Source organism: Aedes aegypti, chromosome 3 (assembly GCF_002204515.2).
Source record: "Aedes aegypti strain LVP_AGWG chromosome 3, AaegL5.0 Primary Assembly, whole genome shotgun sequence".
NCBI lineage: Eukaryota > Metazoa > Arthropoda > Insecta > Diptera > Culicidae > Aedes > Aedes aegypti.
In genome coordinates, this window is record NC_035109.1 from 26,791,689 (window position 1) to 26,809,532 (window position 17,844).

General features: G+C 36.6%; 1 long non-coding RNA gene across 1 annotated transcript; it reads left to right on the top strand.

The window, feature by feature from the left end:
* Nucleotides 1-45: 45 nt before the first annotated feature.
* LOC5578563 lies at nucleotides 46-9,635 on the top strand. The gene is made up of 3 exons (XR_002502013.1): nucleotides 46-419; nucleotides 476-1,326; nucleotides 9,444-9,635. It is a non-coding gene; the product is annotated as an uncharacterized LOC5578563 (long non-coding RNA).
* Nucleotides 9,636-17,844: the final 8,209 nt, after the last annotated feature.

A 17,844-nucleotide genomic window follows, 5' to 3' on the forward strand; every position in this document is an offset into this window, starting at 1 on the left:
TTTCATTTGATAACACGAAAGAGCATGTTACTGCAACTACACAGCAAAAAATAATGTAATATTGCTCGATGTAATACCTTTGATGTAAAAAAAATCCGATGTAATCGGGTTTTTCAGATACACAATCACACCAATTCGATGTTATATTACATCCTTCTGAAATTACATAAAAAAATAATTCAGTTTTTTCATTACGTTGGATATGTGTAATATTTACCTTAACAAAATGTGAATATTACACGCAAACAGCTGCAACCAAGTGATTGCCACTACATTGGGTAGAATCACACGAAATCGATGTGACATCACATGCTTTTGAAATGCGATATTAAATCTTGCAACACTGCTCTGATTTTGTTGTGTTCGGCCTTGCGAGCGGCCATTTTCAGTTTGCCGCAAACGATGGATGCTGTTTTTTGGTAAGTTTTTTGCATTCTAATTAAACTATCTAGATTAATTTAATCATTCTTTGCAGGAAAATCATTGACGGCGTTGTTTTATATTTCAATGAAGTAAGATATGTGAGAATCCTGGACCATTTCTTGTGGCAGTTACTTGTCGAAAGTGCATCTCGCGGAAAAAAATTCTCTCCCGCAACTTTCGCGTGTTTCGTGGGACCATTTCTTGAAAGTTGCTGGGCGTGGAGCAAAGCGCCAACGACGTTGAAATTAAGAAAGCGTACCGCAAGTTGGTCCTACGATGGCACCCGGACAAGAACCTGGACAATCTGGAGGAAGCGGATCTGCAGTTTTTGCTGGTCCAGGCGACGCGACGTACGATGTGCTGTCCGATATTTAGGAACGGGCCTGGTGCAATAATCATCGGGAGCAGATTCTGCGCGGAAGACATACAAATTATGAGAACAATTCATTGGATATGTTCCAGTATTCAACGACTTCCTGCTACAAGGCTTTCGGGATGATTAGGGAGGACTCTACGCCGTGTATGGAGAAGTGTTCCTTACGATAGCCTCGGAGGAGATTGAGTTCGTGGAGAACGAGGAGAATTTTGAGGATATTTCGAAGTTCGGCAATTCGAAGAACGACTACGAGACGGAAGTTCGACTTTTTATTACGAGAAGAACAAAAAGGTCCAGCAGAAGGCCAGAAAAGTATGAAACGAAGACATTCGTTCGCTGGTGTTCGTGAAAAAACGAGACAAGCGGGTGCAGGCCTATAAGAAGCTGCTGGACAAACGGGCCAAACAGGACAGGATTAGGTCGCAGCAGAATCGGCTGGAACAGATCAGTCGGAAGCAGAAGGAGATTGAGGAGCTGCAGAGGAATTCGTCCAATGTGTTCAACGAGGCTTATGACGAGCAGTTGTGGTAAGGATTAGGATTGTAAGATGTTCCTTTGCCATAGTGGTTTTATTTATTTTTTTAGTTTTTAATAATGTGGTGCCGTTAATATTGACGGTATAGTTTGCTCAGAGATGTTTTTTTGGTATGTATATTACATGGTCTAATCGCTTATCAAAGTGAATCCTGTGACCCAACTAACCCATTAATAAATGTCCCACCCAGTAAACTTTGTGGAGATGTAGAGGTAAAGACGGTCTCCAAATAGCAAAGGTAACACACCAACATGGCTTCTCTCAATCCCACCTGACTGCAAGGACGTGGCCGTTATTGACCATGTAAAAATAGAGGCACTGAATTATGCACACTGAAGAAGATTATGGCCAATCCCAGCCAAATTTCTAGTTGATTCTTTGTGCATCTTAACTGACTTCGGTCAATCACGGAATAGCAACCATTGATAGGTGTAGTCAGTCTAAGCCAGGGCTGCCCAACGTACGGCCCGCGGGTCGCATTTTGTGCGGCCTGCGGAGGGTTCGAAGATTCTTCTCATATTTGGCCCGTTGACTATTCTCCCTGAGCTTGGGATTGTATTTTCCAGGGAGCGATGAGTTTTGATAATTGATTGCTGTTGTTAGTAGCTTTGATTAGATGTTGGGTGAATTTCAAAGCAATGGCAATATAATTATAATAACGGTTGAACTAAAGTGTAATTTTCGACGAAAAATTCAAAACTCTATCTCAAAATCTTATAGCCCTACACAAAAACTGTCTTGAGCAAACTTGTTCATCTCATCAAAATCTACAACTTTGCTGAAGATACCATGAAGCTATTCATTCAATATGTTTAGTTAACAGAGAAATCACTCAAAAATATATGTTAAAATTCAAGTTATGTATGATGTTCTGCCGAAATTTCGTTCAAATCGGTCCATAAATAACTGAGATACAGTTTATCAAAATTGGTCATTTTGTATGGAAAATCGAAAAAGTTGCAGATTAGTGTTCCTATGAGCACTTCCACAGTTATTAACTCAAAGCTTCCTTTGTCAGATTACCATTTGGTGAGTCGAGAAATTTCGTTTACGAAAACATCCTCGATCGGTGTGATTCAAACCCACAACCCACAGCTTGGCCTTCTCGAACAACTGCCTCAGGAGTTCGTTCCCATATTATATTACTTTTTGTTTCCATTTTCTTAAGAATTGCTTAGAAAAAAATGCTCCTGGGAATTATTTAATATTCCAACGTTTCATTTAGAAACTTTCACAGGGATCTTAACACTTTTCTAGGGATCATCCTCTAGTTATTTTTCCAGATATTATTACTGCGATTCCCTTAGTTGGTGTTCTACACTCAGATCGATTATATAAAAAAAATGAGTTGATGACTGTCAAAAACGACCTCTTGTGGACCAACACATTGGGTGTGTAATTTTAACACATACTAAAAAATATGTTTCTGCGATTATTTCTTCCTCTATGTTTGAAAAGTATATGACACATAAAGAAGCAGTTCATTAATCTCTGTGCGTCGTGAAGTTCGAAAGATAATCAGAAATCAGCACAATTTCAGAATGTGTGAAAATAACACGAAAGAGCTCGATTTTGTGTAACGTTTTTTCAAGAGAATAGGTAATTTTTCAAAGATTTCTGCAGGCATTCTAGCAAAAATCCGCGAGGCAGATTTTTTTAGAAATTCTTTTGGGTATTTTTCTTTGACACCCAAAAAGAAATTTATTGGTGTTGAATCAGCCTGGGCTTAGAATCTTCCTAATAATATGATTTATAATAATAGACATAACAACCCTAATTGCGTATAATAATATCGCCATTTTGTAACCATTTCTTTAAAAAATCATTTACAGTTTCTTCCACGAGTTGCTTCAAAAATTCTCGAAGGATTATTCTACGAAACCTTTTAGGAATTCTTCAAGGAGTTCTTCAACATTATACCAAGAACTCCGCATGAAGTTCCTTCAGATATTTATCTAGGAATTTCTTCAGCATTACATGAAGAAATTACTTCCGGGTACTTTCAAACATGTATTGATTAATTTCTCTAGTAAAGCCCCCAATGGATTCTTCAAAAGACTTTATGCCAGCAAATAATACAGCAATTTTTAATAATTCTTCAGGTTCGAGGAGTTCTTTCAGACACTTCAGTTGGATATATTAAATCCAGATATTTGATTGATTATTTTCAATAATTATCTTAGAAAGTTCTAGAGAATCCTCCAAAACTTTCTTTATGAGGTTCTTGCAGGAGTTCATTAGGAATTTTTTCAGAAGTTTCAACAGAAATTAAATTAGAATATTCTTCAGAAATAATTGAGACATTTTTGGAACAATTCCTGGATAAATTGTGTGAAACAAAATCTGAAGGTATTTTAAGATAAATTCTTGGTTAAAATCTTAAAGCGAAGTATGAACTTCAACAGAAAAGTATTCGCCTATCTCGATGCGTGGGAAATTTCTTGCAAGAAATGCTCAAAGCATTTTTCTTTGAACGCAGAACGCAGTTGAAAAGAAATGTCAATTCAAATGGAGCTCACTGTATAAAATTTGTTGACCATTTCTTGGGCAGAAATTTTTACTTTTCTTGAGCGGAACAGCATAGTTAGCTTAAAGAAAACCATAACGAAAATTGTAAAGGAAATTTTAAGAAATCGTATATTTGTAAAAGAATTATTACAAAAAATCTTGGAAGAAATCTTAGGAAAATCAACGGATGAGTTCCTGAAGGACTTGTGATTTTGCTTGAGAATTTTTTAAAATAGTTTATGGAAGGCTTCCTGAAGAAATTCCTGTTGTAGGATTTCTGGAATTATTCCCAAGCACCAGGTTTGATTCTTAAAGGATTTCTTCTTGACATAACATCCCTACGGTACAGAGCTTGGTTCTCAGCTTAGTTCTCTAAGAGCACTTCCAAAGTTTATTATTAAGAGCTTTATTTTCCAAAGTTTCATAACAAATACGAAGATACCCTAGAAAGTCAAAAAATTACCATTAAGAATAGATCCTGGATCAACCGGGAATCCAACCCAGTTACCTTCAGCATGGCTATTTGGCAGCTGGGGACATCATCACTGCTCTAAAGAAGGATCTTAATTCCCAAAGGTATCTTGAACGAAAATCTTGAAAGAGTTGCTTGGGAGCTGTGCAAATAAAAACATTGAATGATCTCCTGAAGAAATTTTCGAAGTAATATCTGAAAGAATCTTAGGGCAAATACCCGATGGTGAAATAAGTGAATCGTTATGTCAAGAGGAATTAAAAAAAGCTCTAGGAAATATCTTATATCTGTCTGGTTGGATTTTTTGTGAAATATTTATAAAAATGTTATATCTTTGTTTGGTTTCTGCTTTTTTATGTGGGTCCAGTGTGTTCGTTTTTTGGAAGCATGCAAAATAAATATATTTTCTAGTTTTAACTTTTAAGAAGCTTATTCACTACCAGTTGTGTGGGATTTCTGAAAATATTTGATAATGAGTAGTTTTAGTTCGTATTCTCCAAAAAAGTTAAGCAATTTCATAAGGTATTAAAAATTAGACTTCAAAAAAATTTTCATACAAAAAAGTAAAAGTAAAGCTCGTGGAAGAAATAAAAAAACTTGCAGGGTATTGTATGAAAACCCTTTTCAAACAATTCCTCGTATCTTGAATTAAAAAAAAACTGTGAATGGATTCCTGGAGGTATTCAAAAAAAATCCTGAATTGAATTGTGAAAAAAAATCCAAAAGAATTATTCCAAGAGAAACTCCTGAAAGAATTTCTGGGAATTTGAGAAGAATTAAATGAAAATAAATAAATGAAAACCTTTTGGCGAACTTGCCAAGGGCGAAAAGCCACTCAAATAAAGATAAAGAAAGAAATTAAAAATTGAATTTAGTATTATACAATTTAATTTCACTAGAATGTGTATCCTTTGACAGATACAAGTTTAGTACTAAGTACTAAATTTGGTTTTCATTTATTATCCGGTATTCCACTAAGAAGCAATTCCCTGAGAAATACCAAAAGTAGCCTATGGAACAAATTCATGAGCCACCTCCAGCTGGAATTTACGATAAACCTTTGGACAAATTCACCAGAACATCTTGTAGGCATTCTAGAAGGAACCCTGACAAATTCGAAAATATAATATCTTGTTCAAGTTCGAAAGCAATTTCACATCGAGCTCCAGGAAAAATCTGAAGCCTGTAAAGAAATTAAAAAATGAGAAATTAAAAAAAAATCTTTGTAAAAAATTCTGGGGAATCCCTGAAGAAATCCTCAAATTCTGAGCAAAATCAAAATAATCATTTTAAACAATTCATTAGGAACTCTCGTATGTGATAATTAAGATATTGAAAAACAATAAAATTGTGCTATACTTAGTAAAATTTGCTCTTTCGATCAAGCTACGGAAACCTGTGAGTTTTTAATCGCTAAATAACCTGGAAAGGAAAAAAAACGTATGGATGGATTTCAAAAGGAACGCCTGACAGGATTTAAAAAATAACTCCTCTATTGTTGTTATGGAGAAAATTCAAAAGAAATTAAAAATAAATCCTAAATACTTAATTTATTCTAGGTGGAACAATTTCATGAAGAAGCTCTTGCTGGATTTACCAAAATAAAACTGGTAATCTTATGGAACAACTCTAAAAGTAACTGTTGGTTCGAATTAAATAATTAAATCCAGAAAAACATTGGATCAATAACAGAAATGTTGTTTTTTATATAAATTCAATTTGATAACAGTACACTAAAAATATATGAGAAACTCATGGAACATCTAGAAAAGTTTCTGAAGGAATTGCGGGAAAAAGTCAAAAGCAAGTCTTGTGGAAAAAATTGATGGAATTCTATAATGTCAGGAAAAACCCTCATGTAATTTTATAAGAAGCTCATGGAAAAAACACAATCTCCCGAAAAAAGCTATAAGGTATTCCTTTGGGAAATTCATGCGGACCAACACCAGTAACATCAGTATCTTTATACCACAGACAAACAGACATCACACTCTCATCATTGTCCATCGACCACCTTTTAAACGGTCGATTCAAAAATATGGTAGGTGGCTAATCCACCACCCGCAGCGCTCGCATCGTTTTTGTTCGCGTTTGACGTTTACACACTATCGCCATCTGTTGGCCTGTCGGCCAATCACACTAATTTTAGCATTGGGCGTACATGTCCTCGTGACTATGATTTTGATCGAGATTTGTTCTAAGTGTTACGTCTGTTTGTCTGTGTTTATACTTTCAAATGATTTTAGAACATTTAAAATAGTTAGTGAAGACTGCAGATTTACAAAACAGTCGTAGAAAACTAAAAATAAATTTCACAGCTTTTACGAACCATGTGAGAAGACTGAGTATTTCTGGATTAACATTTGCGTGTTGTTTAAATTGTTTAAAATTGTTGTTAGAAATTTGTGGTGAAAACTAAAGTTTTGTAGGATTTTTTGAGAGTCTTTGAAAATATTAAAATTATATTTAGATTTAGAATATCAGAAGAAGAAGGAAGAGGAATGTAGTAGAATTCCCAAAGTGTTTTTCAAGAGAAAATTAACCTGAAACAGATTTCAACCAAATTCCCAGAAGATAAATCCCTTGCGAAATACTTTCAAGTATTTCTAGACGAGGAAATTCCCCTGCGTTTAGGTGATGGGATTGACAGTGATTTATCAAGTGATTGCATATTGTTGATATTGTGAAAAATTACTCTAATGCTAATATATTGATCGCGAAAATAATCGTTATTATAACTTATAAAATGTAAGCTAGTCTAATAGTTTTAAATTAAATAATGACATGTGTTTCAATGCTTAAATATATTTTACACTTGATTTATCACACCTTCAGCATGAGTTTAGTTACTGTCGCATGATCTAACACCAGATAACTACGCGTAATGCTGGAGGGACCGGCAGGGCTCACTACCAGTCTCTACTAACACTCAAATCACTAACAAGACTGGGAAACCAACGATCACCTCCATCAGTAGCACTATTTCTAATAGTAGTATTAGTTCAATATACATAAATCTTTTTCAGTAGACCACGAGGCGCAAGAGTGGGTGCGGGTGGTCTCTGCGTCTCACAGGTCATTGAAAATAGACATTTATGTTAGGTTTACTAACAATGTAGTAATTATTACCTTAGTAATACCGTAAGGTGCCGTAATTCAGCGCATCGCCTAAATCCGCATATTTGGTCCAAAATTAATCGAAATTTAAGAAAAATTTTGAAATTTGTCCATACCGCTATTTGTATATGCTTGTAATGTATCATAATTCCAATTAAAATTGTCATTAACACTAATTTACGATTTTTGAGAAATATTCCAAAATGTTCTGAATTATGACATTTTACGGTATTGCGTTATTTAGTAAGGTAGGTTGTAGCGGTATTAGAGATAGTTTAGTAATGTTACTGATGTATGTTTAATAATTAGAAAACTGATGGCACTGTTGTTACTGAAATGTTTCATTTTTAAATATCTTTTATAATATAATATAATATTGTTGAACAAAATGCTGTAATTAATAACTTATTTAATCCTCTACGCTTTTTTGCACTACTTTGTATTTATCACACCAACACTAGCGACAATAGCGTTCTTTGGGTAGTATTTCTGTTATGTAGTATAGTAACCTCTATCGTTTTTATTCCAACGATCATAACATAATTATCGTGAGCGTAGTAGTGGAAATAACATAGAAGTAGCTTTTTTATTCGTAATTAAGGTATCGTGGTATTAGTTCCCTGTCCTTTGGTTCAGAAAGGGGTATGGGCGCGTTCTGCCAACTCGGTCGAAGCAGATTTCTTGTGTGAACAAGTTACAACATGGACGTTCTAAAGTTCCAGAATGAAGTGTTGTGCATTTGAAGATGGGATGGATTCGCATTTGTGCTTTACTGCTGCTTATCTATAAAGTTATATGCGATAACCGACCCTTTGCTTAACTATTTTAATTAACAGTTGCAAATATAATAATCGTTTTGAGTTTACTAACATGTCGTCGCGTTAATTTCATCATAATGATCTTTTATCTACATCCGTCGAAACATTCTGAATGGCCGTTGTGAGAATATCACCAAGAACTTCTCACATGCAATAAAGCTGGATTGTCATACATTGAAACATCAAGGTTCTCGCTCTTTCGGATTCATTTTTTGTTGTTTATCATTAGTTTCAGGGATTGTTATCGTGGGAATCCAAAGAGCTAATTTTGTATGACTTCAATGTACGCCAATACTGCCATAGAGCATGTAACAATCACTAACATTCCTTCTCTCTTTATCCTTGTTTTCATATCTAACCCGCTTCGAGGAATAATTCATCGAAGAGGAAAGGCATCTCTTATCATGGCAGCGTAATGGCCGAGAAAACGTCGGTTTGCGGTCGCATCTCTCCATCCTCGGTTCTGCCCCACGCTCGCCAAATCGTTACGCACTTGATCCGCCCACCTAGCTTGCTGCACTCCACGTCTTTGTTAAGTATAAAGTTTCTGTAACCATTGAATACTAATTGAAAGGTAAATCAAATGAACTTATTATTTAACTAATAACAAATTTGTTCCACAGAGCGATTTACAAAACACCACACAAAATCCCTCCTTTCACATATCCATAGGCAAAACACTTCACTACCGTTATATGTATGACTGATTCATGTTCTTTCGACCTTGCATCATTCATACGTGTAGGGGAAGTCTAGAGTAAAAGCAAAACTTAAAGAACCTTCTGGTCAAAGATGTTGCGTTGCCTACTTCCCAAACTCCAAAACCCCCGGTGTATTATGGAAGGTGTGAGTTTTTAAACTTATGCTGGAGACTTGGCCCCTGACCCCCTTGTACATCAATAAAAAAAAAAAGTATTTCTAGACGAGGAAATTCTAGAATTTCCAAATTACCAGGAATTTTTTTAAATTTGCCAGAGGGTTTTCTGAAGCGGGTTTGTTGAATCTTTGCATCTAAGAGTTCCCCAAAGCAAAGAAAAAACCTTGAAAACTCATATTTCCGTAAAACATTCGAATAGAACTTCCGTTTAAACAACTACCTCGAATGTTTATTATATATTGATCTATTGTAGTATACTTAAATTATATATATATGTATGTATAATTCAATAATATATTATTTTGTTATTTTTTTAGATCGGTACAAAAAACTTGAACGAGCTCTGCGATTCATTTCACTGTTGGCTGAAGGAAACTAATCACTACCTGAATTTAATCTCTGTCCACTGCCGAGAACCCGCCTATCACCTGATGCGCTCCAGTCGTTATACTACATTATTCAAACGTTTTTAAAGCAATAAAAATAGAATAAATAATAATGAAAACTTATTTATTTATTTTTTTTTTTTTTTGAAACATATCTTACTACCATCAAATTCCTTTTAATGGTTGATTAAATTGCTTTAATCGATTCCAAAAATTTTAAGACTCAATAACTTAGTCTGTGGGTTAAACCCAATTTAACATAATAAACTTTATTTAAAAGCGAAAAAAGATTAAAAAGCAATTTTATTCAACCATTGAGCAGAATTTTGGGATCGCTTTATTTCGCACGGGGGATTTGGGATTGCTAAGATTACATCGTTTTTATATTACACCGCATCGATTACATCGTATTTTGTACGTCGAATATATTACATCGGAAAAATTACATCGGTCGCTTTCATTACACCAATAGACCGCGAGTACGTCGGGCTGTGTAATATTCCACAACCAAGGGAATGACTTGGTTGCAGCAGTTTCGATGTAATATTCAACAACTTTTTTTGCTGTGTACTTTAGCAATTTTTCCCGCTGAAATAACGGATATATCATATTGAAACTTTGATTTAAAATTTGGATCCATAAATGAACCTTGACACTTGAGATCGTGTTTGACGTTCGCTTAGTCGACAAAAATACCACAGGGGTTTTAGTTTTAACACTGGGGTTGTTCCTATCTGACATTTCGGAAGGGACACGGAAAACAAAATACACCCAAAATTTGAGTTTAAACCAAGGGGTGTGACAAAATCTATAAAAACATAAAACAAAATTTTTTTGTACTAAAACAAATGAAAAACATTGAAAAATTGAGTAAACATGTGTTTTTGGCCTAAACTTAAGCGTTTGGCACTAAAATTGGGACATGGCTTTAGGACCCTATTGTCAAGAAATGGATAGTAAATCAACCATTCAGCAAACTGTAAACGAAAAAAATTGTTCGGGAAAATCGACGATTTTTTATGGTAACATAACTTAACCGCCTATTCCCAAGGGGTGGATCACTCTTGATGCATTTGATATATCAGAATATATGGATGCATTCAAATGCATTTAAATGTACTTGTTCTTTTTTAATCCATGGATTGCTATAATGTTTGACTGTTATCAATGTTGATGTGTCAAACTAGCTCAACCACATACTACAACAATCTCTAAAACTGTTGATGAATACTTCAATTAAAATCTAATGCTTTGTTGGCAAGTTTCCAGTGCTTTGCAGGCGTATCCCATAACATCATGGTCCTATATTCTCTTGCATTTTTTGTAAACTCGGATATTGACGGTGGAGTAGCGGATATTAATTGAGGAAATCTGAAGCTCTCCGTGAATATTTTTTTATCCTGTCACATCCTGTGTCCTGCATAGTATATAATGAACTGTTCTTTGTTGCAGCTTTGAAGTCCAAAACGACGGGTTTACGGGACTAGAGGAATCAGTCATACCCTTGAGTAGTTCAAGCGAATTTCAAAATAGCAGACTGCAAATAAAGATCTATTGTGCGAGGATTTTTTCATAAAGTGGTGCAGATCCGATAGATCCGTGGATTACAATATCAGTGAACATTTAATGAATAAAGGCAAACCCGACCAACTAGGTTTACAATTTTGTTATAGATCTTTGTCCAACGATAGCGATCGCCAACGATTCAAAACGAATCGGTATCGATCGTTGTCGAAAATCATCAACTGGTTGACCGGGAAGGATCCTCTCTCACACATGGGTAATCTAAAATACAAGACATGATTCCATTGTACGTGAATTATGACCAATTTTTAGAGTTTATGGACCTCAAAACAACCCTTAGAATTAGAGCAGAACATTTCTTTTTCTGTGGCGAAGATTGACGGTAATACACTTATTCTTAGACTGAGTGACTCAGGCACATTCACATCTCCAGGACATTCACTTTTATTTTTTTCATATGGTCGGAATTTTGTTAGGTATATGCTATGCGAAAAGTTGATCTATGCGACTTCGCAGAACTCCAGCAACATGTAGGCTTGTGGGATTATGAAGCAGTAAATTATTCGATGATTTAGACATGATTACGTCCCCTATTCCTATAGAAACTTTATTGTTCATTATTGCTATATTTCTTCTTAAATTTACAATTCTCATATCATACGAATGCATAGACCGTATTTCACAAAGATCATCCCCCTAGGTCATCCCAACAAATTTTCTGTTTGACATGAATTTTATTAAAAGCTTGGCTGGATGGCTGGATGGAATCATGTCTGCTTCAGATTCAATTGATGACCTAAAAGATAAAAATGTTATGGTTAAAATATCTATGATTACAATTTATTGATTTATTAATAAAGTTTGTAGCTGACCAATTTTTTTCACAACAAACAATGTCGTATTTCTATGTTGCTATGATGATACAGTGATGTCAATGCTAAGTTGATGTAAATGTAGAAAAAATGCATTTGATGCAAATTGATGCACATTAAATGCGCATTGGAAAAGTGATCAACCCCTTGCCTATTCCCCATATTGTATTTTTTCCAATTACTATTTATCAAACTGTTAATACCGTTACTGGTACTGTACATTTATTGTTATTTTGCATGTTATACGAAATGGGTCTGGTATTGTTGCAAATAGTTGTAATCATTTAGGAAACAGTACACATATGGTTCATGATTATGCGGGTAGTAAGGTTGAAAAATTTACCATCGGAGAATTGGAACTATAGTTGAGGTACAATCGTACAATAAAAACAAACATTTGGTAATATGGTTCATGTTGGATTGTTTTTCTTTTTCGTCTGGAACAAAATCGAATCACAATTTAATTTGGAGCATTCGGAATTTATTTACTTTATAAGCTTATTTATTGCAACACATATCCGTTTTCCAAGATATAGCGCAAATGTAGGTATAAAATCCCATAGCGGCCGAAAGGATCCAGCTAAGCGGCATGTAAGGCATTTACCCTGAATTGGGAGCCGTGCAGCATAAATGTTGTCTTTTCCCGAAGCGCTTCCACGGTTGAAGCCCGGGGCGCTTCTTCCGACAGTTGGGCTCAGCTTATCTGGTTCACATTCTAAACATCCGCTACAGTTCCTGCTGCCGGTGTTGTCGACATCCGCGATATTTTTCCGAGAAAATCGGGCATAGTGTGTGATGCATATCGGTTCTGACAATGAAAGAAGAAAATTAGCATTTGTTCCATTAATATTTTAATTTTACTTTAAACTTACCCGATGTGCTACCAAAGACAAATTAAAGACCTCCATGTTCCTTGCAGTTGCCCAAAATTTTATGGCTCATAAGGTAATCTAGAATGCCGTGAAAAGTGTACTGCGATCTGTCAAACTTGGGTACCTTTTGTACTTCCGAGGGACCAAATGCAGTACTAGAAGTGGTACCCAATCTGAGCCCGAGGGTGACGGACCTGGTGCAACTACGAAGGCTTCTGAAAGATCGGTGTCCGAAATTTAAAAAAAATCGCAATACTCAATAGATGAAAATTACTTTACTTTGGAGGAGATCGATGAAACGAGCGGATGAAAACAATGTGATGACAAACATGAGCTGCTGCTATCCAGCCATAAACCACAGTTGGTAAGGTACCAAAAAGGTTGTGATATAGTGGAAATATTTCAAACTGGTTGGATACCATATCAGATCATTTGTAAACTATAATTGAGGATGTGACAGTAATGCATGATGTTTGATTGTGATTTTACCATTACACGAAGAACACATGTGAACCATAACTGAAACAGGTAACCGTTAGCATTATGTTCGTGAAACAGTTTGTTTCGTTTAAAGAATGGTAGTTTTCTATGCGTGAAGTAGTCGCCTATGCATGGGAAATTTCTTGCAAGAAATGCTCAAGAAAAGCATTTTTCTTTGATCGCAGTACGCAGTTGAAAAGAAATGTCAATTCAAATGGAGCTTACTGTAGGAAATTTCTTAATTATTTCTTGCGCAAAAATGTTTACTTTTCTTGAGCGGAACAGCATACTTAGCTTGAGTAAAGGCTGCTATGTTTACATTGTAGCTCGAATTCTCAAGGTAATAAAACTCAATCGTTCTAGTTCATATTGATCAGGAAAAGTATCCCCATATGCAAATTTTGTATGAGCCGTAACATCTTAATGACACCCACCCACCCTCATCAGCGTTATGAAATTTATGAACGGACCCAAAGGAATTCTTGAAAGGACTCCGAAGGATTTTTTTATGGATCTGCGGAATAATTTTGTAGAGAAACTCCGGAATTCCTAAAAAAAAATCCTAGAGGAACTTCGGATGATTCGGTGCGGAAACTCCGGAGCGATTATTGGTGGAGCTCAGGAGGCGTTCCTGTAGGAACTCCAAGGTAATGGAATGAGCGTCTCCGGAAAAACTATGGAGACAATCCGAAGAAATTCTCGGTGGAGCTCTAAAAGAACTATCAAGGAAATGCGGTAAGAACTTCGGAAGAATTTGTGGAAGATCTTTGGAGCAAAAGGGTCCTAAAGCCCTGTCCCAATTTTAGTGCCAAACGCTTAAGTTTAGGCCAATAACACATGTTTACTCAATTTTCTAATGTTTTCCGTTGGTTTGAGTCCAAAAAACATATTTTTAGATTTTGTCACACTCCTTGGCTTAAACTCAAATTTTGGGTGTATTTTGTTTTCCGTGTCCCTTCCGAAATGTCAGATAGGAACAACCCCAGTGGTAAAACTAAAACCCCTGTGGTGTTTTTGTCGATTAAGCGAACGTCAAACATGATCTTAAGTGTCAAGGTTCATTCACAGACAAACAGACGTAACACTTAGAACAAATCGCGATCAAAATCATAGTCACGAGGACATGTACGCCCAATGCTAAAATCGGTGTGTTTGGCCGACGGGCCAACAGATGGCGTTAGTGTGTAAACGTCAAACGCGAACAAAAACGATGCGAGCGCTGTGGGTGGCGGATTGGCCACCTACCATATTTTTGAATCAACCGTTAAAAAAGTGGTCGATGGACAATGATGAGAGTGTGACGTCTGTTTGTCTGTGGTTCATTTATGGACCCAATTTTTAAATTAAAGTTTAAACATGATATAGCCGTTATTTGAGCGGGAAATGTTGCTAAAGTAGTTGCAGTAAAATGCTCTTTCGTGTTATTGAATAAAAACAAGATTTCATTAAAAATTTTAGGACCCAATTCCCGGTGGACTTCCGGAGGAACTTGCGAGAAATTGCTGGATGAAATCTAAAGGAATCGCCAGAGGAACTCCAAATCAATTTTTAGACGAGAGGAATTCCTGGAAGAACTCCGAAGGGATTCCAAGAGGAAATCCCTGGAGGAATTACTGGAGATAATCCCCAGAGGAGTTCTTCGCGGACATCGCCGAAAGAATATTTGAAAAAAAAACCTCTGGAGCTAATCGCCAGAGGAGTTTTTGGAGGAATTTCTCGACGGAATCCCCGGAAGAATTTCTGGAGGAAATCACCGGAGCAATTTCTTGAGGAAATTTCTGGAGCAATTTCTGAAAGAAAGCCCCCGAATAGTTTCTGGACGAAATCCCCGGAGGAGTTCTTAAGGGATATCTCCGAAGGAATCCTTGAAATTCCCGGAGGAATACCTGGAGGAAATTCCCAGAGAAATTTCAGAGGTAAATCTGCGGATAAATTCTTGTTGCAATTCCCCAAAGAAATCTTCGGAAGAAATCTCTTGATGACGAAATCCCCTCAGGAATTCTTGGGAAAAATTCTCAAAGGGAGCATATCCGAGGAAGAATTTTTTTATGTTATCTGCAATTTGTGGAGGAATTCCTGGAGGAAAGCCCCGGAATAATTTCTTGATAAAATGAGGAATATCTCCACAAGAATCATTAAAATACTTCAAGGAATTCTTGGAAAAAATAGTTCTTGGAAGATATCCCTAGAGGAACTCTAGCAGTTTCCGGAGGAAATTCTCGGATCAATTCCTTGAGGAAATCTCCTTTTAATCCTGGAGAAAATTCCCGCAGAAATCTCTGGTGCAATTTTCAGAGAAATTCCTGGAAGAAATTTCTAGATGAGTTTATTGAAAAAATCCCAGGGAGAATTCCTGTACGAACTCGAAATCCCCGTAGGAATTGCTCTTGGAAATCTTGTCACCACTCCGCAGAGGGCGCATGAGACTCGGAGACAAAATGTAATGATATAGAATGGCTTCTGCGAGCACTGGTCCCCCGACCCACGTACTTGACCCGCAGAAAGCACCAGGTTCGATAAAGCGGAACCAACGCTAACTAAATCGAGCCACCCCAAGCCAAGAAAGAAGTTCAAGTTTCACAAAAAAAGGAATGATCAAAACGGTTTGTGTACTTACGTTTAATTGTTGACTTAGCCTAATTTTACGCTTATCCTAGGGTTCTGTTGGAGTAAACTGAAGTGTGGGCGTGTATCCCTCGGCGTCTGCAGGCTCTAATCTGTCCGGACAGTTATGGGTAATATAGACCACCGGCGCCATGCCGGCAACCCCGCTGCTTTGCACGCCATTGACATGCTCACACCACGACATCATCCCACTGTGGCACAATGCACCACCATGGGTTTGCTGGTTCGAAAGAAGAAAGGCCTATAGTAGGCACCATAGCACACATTAGTCAAGCAATAGATGCAGTTTTCGGTCATGCTAGATATCCGTCTTTGCCATATTCTTACCGATCCCAAAGAATTATCTTCACACACGCTGACTCATCAGGAACTTCATTTTGCTATCACTAAACTGCGTTCTATGGACACAATTAGATTAATTATCTGACGCACAACACAATGCCGTATTCTACTCACATCGGTCAGATTATACTACGCACCACAACTATTGGAAGGTTAGCTCACTGGATAACACTATCGAATCTACGGTCTGATTGACTTTAAACCGACAACTGATGGCTTCTCCTCAGTGTGGATGGATTATATTTGCAGTGCAGTGGTACTCAACTCAGATCGGCCTTCGTGATATCGTGAGATGCGTATCAATCTCTTATCAGAGAATGAGCGCCATCGTGTTAGGGTTCCCAATACCGGTACTTTGATTTTATGGCAAGGATAGTTTGCTTTGGCTGGTTATTGGTGTGAGAATGATTGGGTGATGTCGGGTGGAATATATGACTATTGATTAGTTTTAACTTTAGCAGCTTGCGCCCAGCGGAGCATCCATCGACTCTTGACAACGATTGATCCGTTGAATTTGTTATGTTGTTAGTGTTGTTGTGTGGTGATTTGACATGATATACATGACCCGAAACTTCTGTTTTGATTGGCGGGCTATGAGCACCATCAGAGGCTCAATCCACGAGAGCAATGGATACTCACCGCAACAATCAAGCCAGAAGCCAGGTTATAATCTTCTGAGAAATTTCTGTAAATCTCCGGATATACTCCTTGTGCAAATATTCTAAGAAATTCCAGGAAATCCCCTGAGAAATTCTTGGTTTTCAAGATCATACAAAATTCGGAAAATATTCCTACAAAATGCGTTATGAGGGGGTGGGTGGGTATATAAAATGGCCATTTTTGGCGTTATGAAATTTGTGAATAAACCCTTACCATATCTTAGAAACCTCCATCTCTATACAATTTACCTGTATCACGACACTCTAACATATTGTCACTGTATGACATGGATTACTTAAACTGTGCTTTATAATCTAAAACTTGGGGTTTCGTATTGTTCAACATAAAATTCACCGTTTGTGATACATTAACCTTACCAGTAATAAGCAATACAGTGTTGCGAATGTATTGCAAAATGTACTTTTCTATGCGGGTTCCTAGACTACCAAGCTCGAATCGAATTTGGAACAGATTAAATCTTGTTCCAAATCCGACCAAAAAAAGAACCATCAGGCAGCCCGGATAAAAAATGCAATACAAAAACAATATAACGTATTGTAACAGTACTATTCAATATATTGGAAATACAATACAGTATATTGTAAAATGACAATACAATTACAGTACAATATATTGTTTTGAACAGTTAGCCTGAGCACAGAAAATAAAAAAAAAAGTTCGCCTCTGTTTCTTAGGCTATGAACCGTTTCACCAGTTCGTTTAACTATTAGTTAAAATTTGACATTTCGATAGTTATTTTCCCCTCATATGGTTAAATTGAATTTCGCGGTCGACCCATTTGAGCTTTGACAGTCGAGTAGTTATTTCAGAATAAAGTTGACAGATGGTTAGTTATTCTCAAATTCACGGGAGCAGGAAATAACTTTCGCACTGTCAAGTTTAACCATGCTCCAGAGCAGGGTTATTTCTAACCGGAGGGGAAATAACTATCGAGCT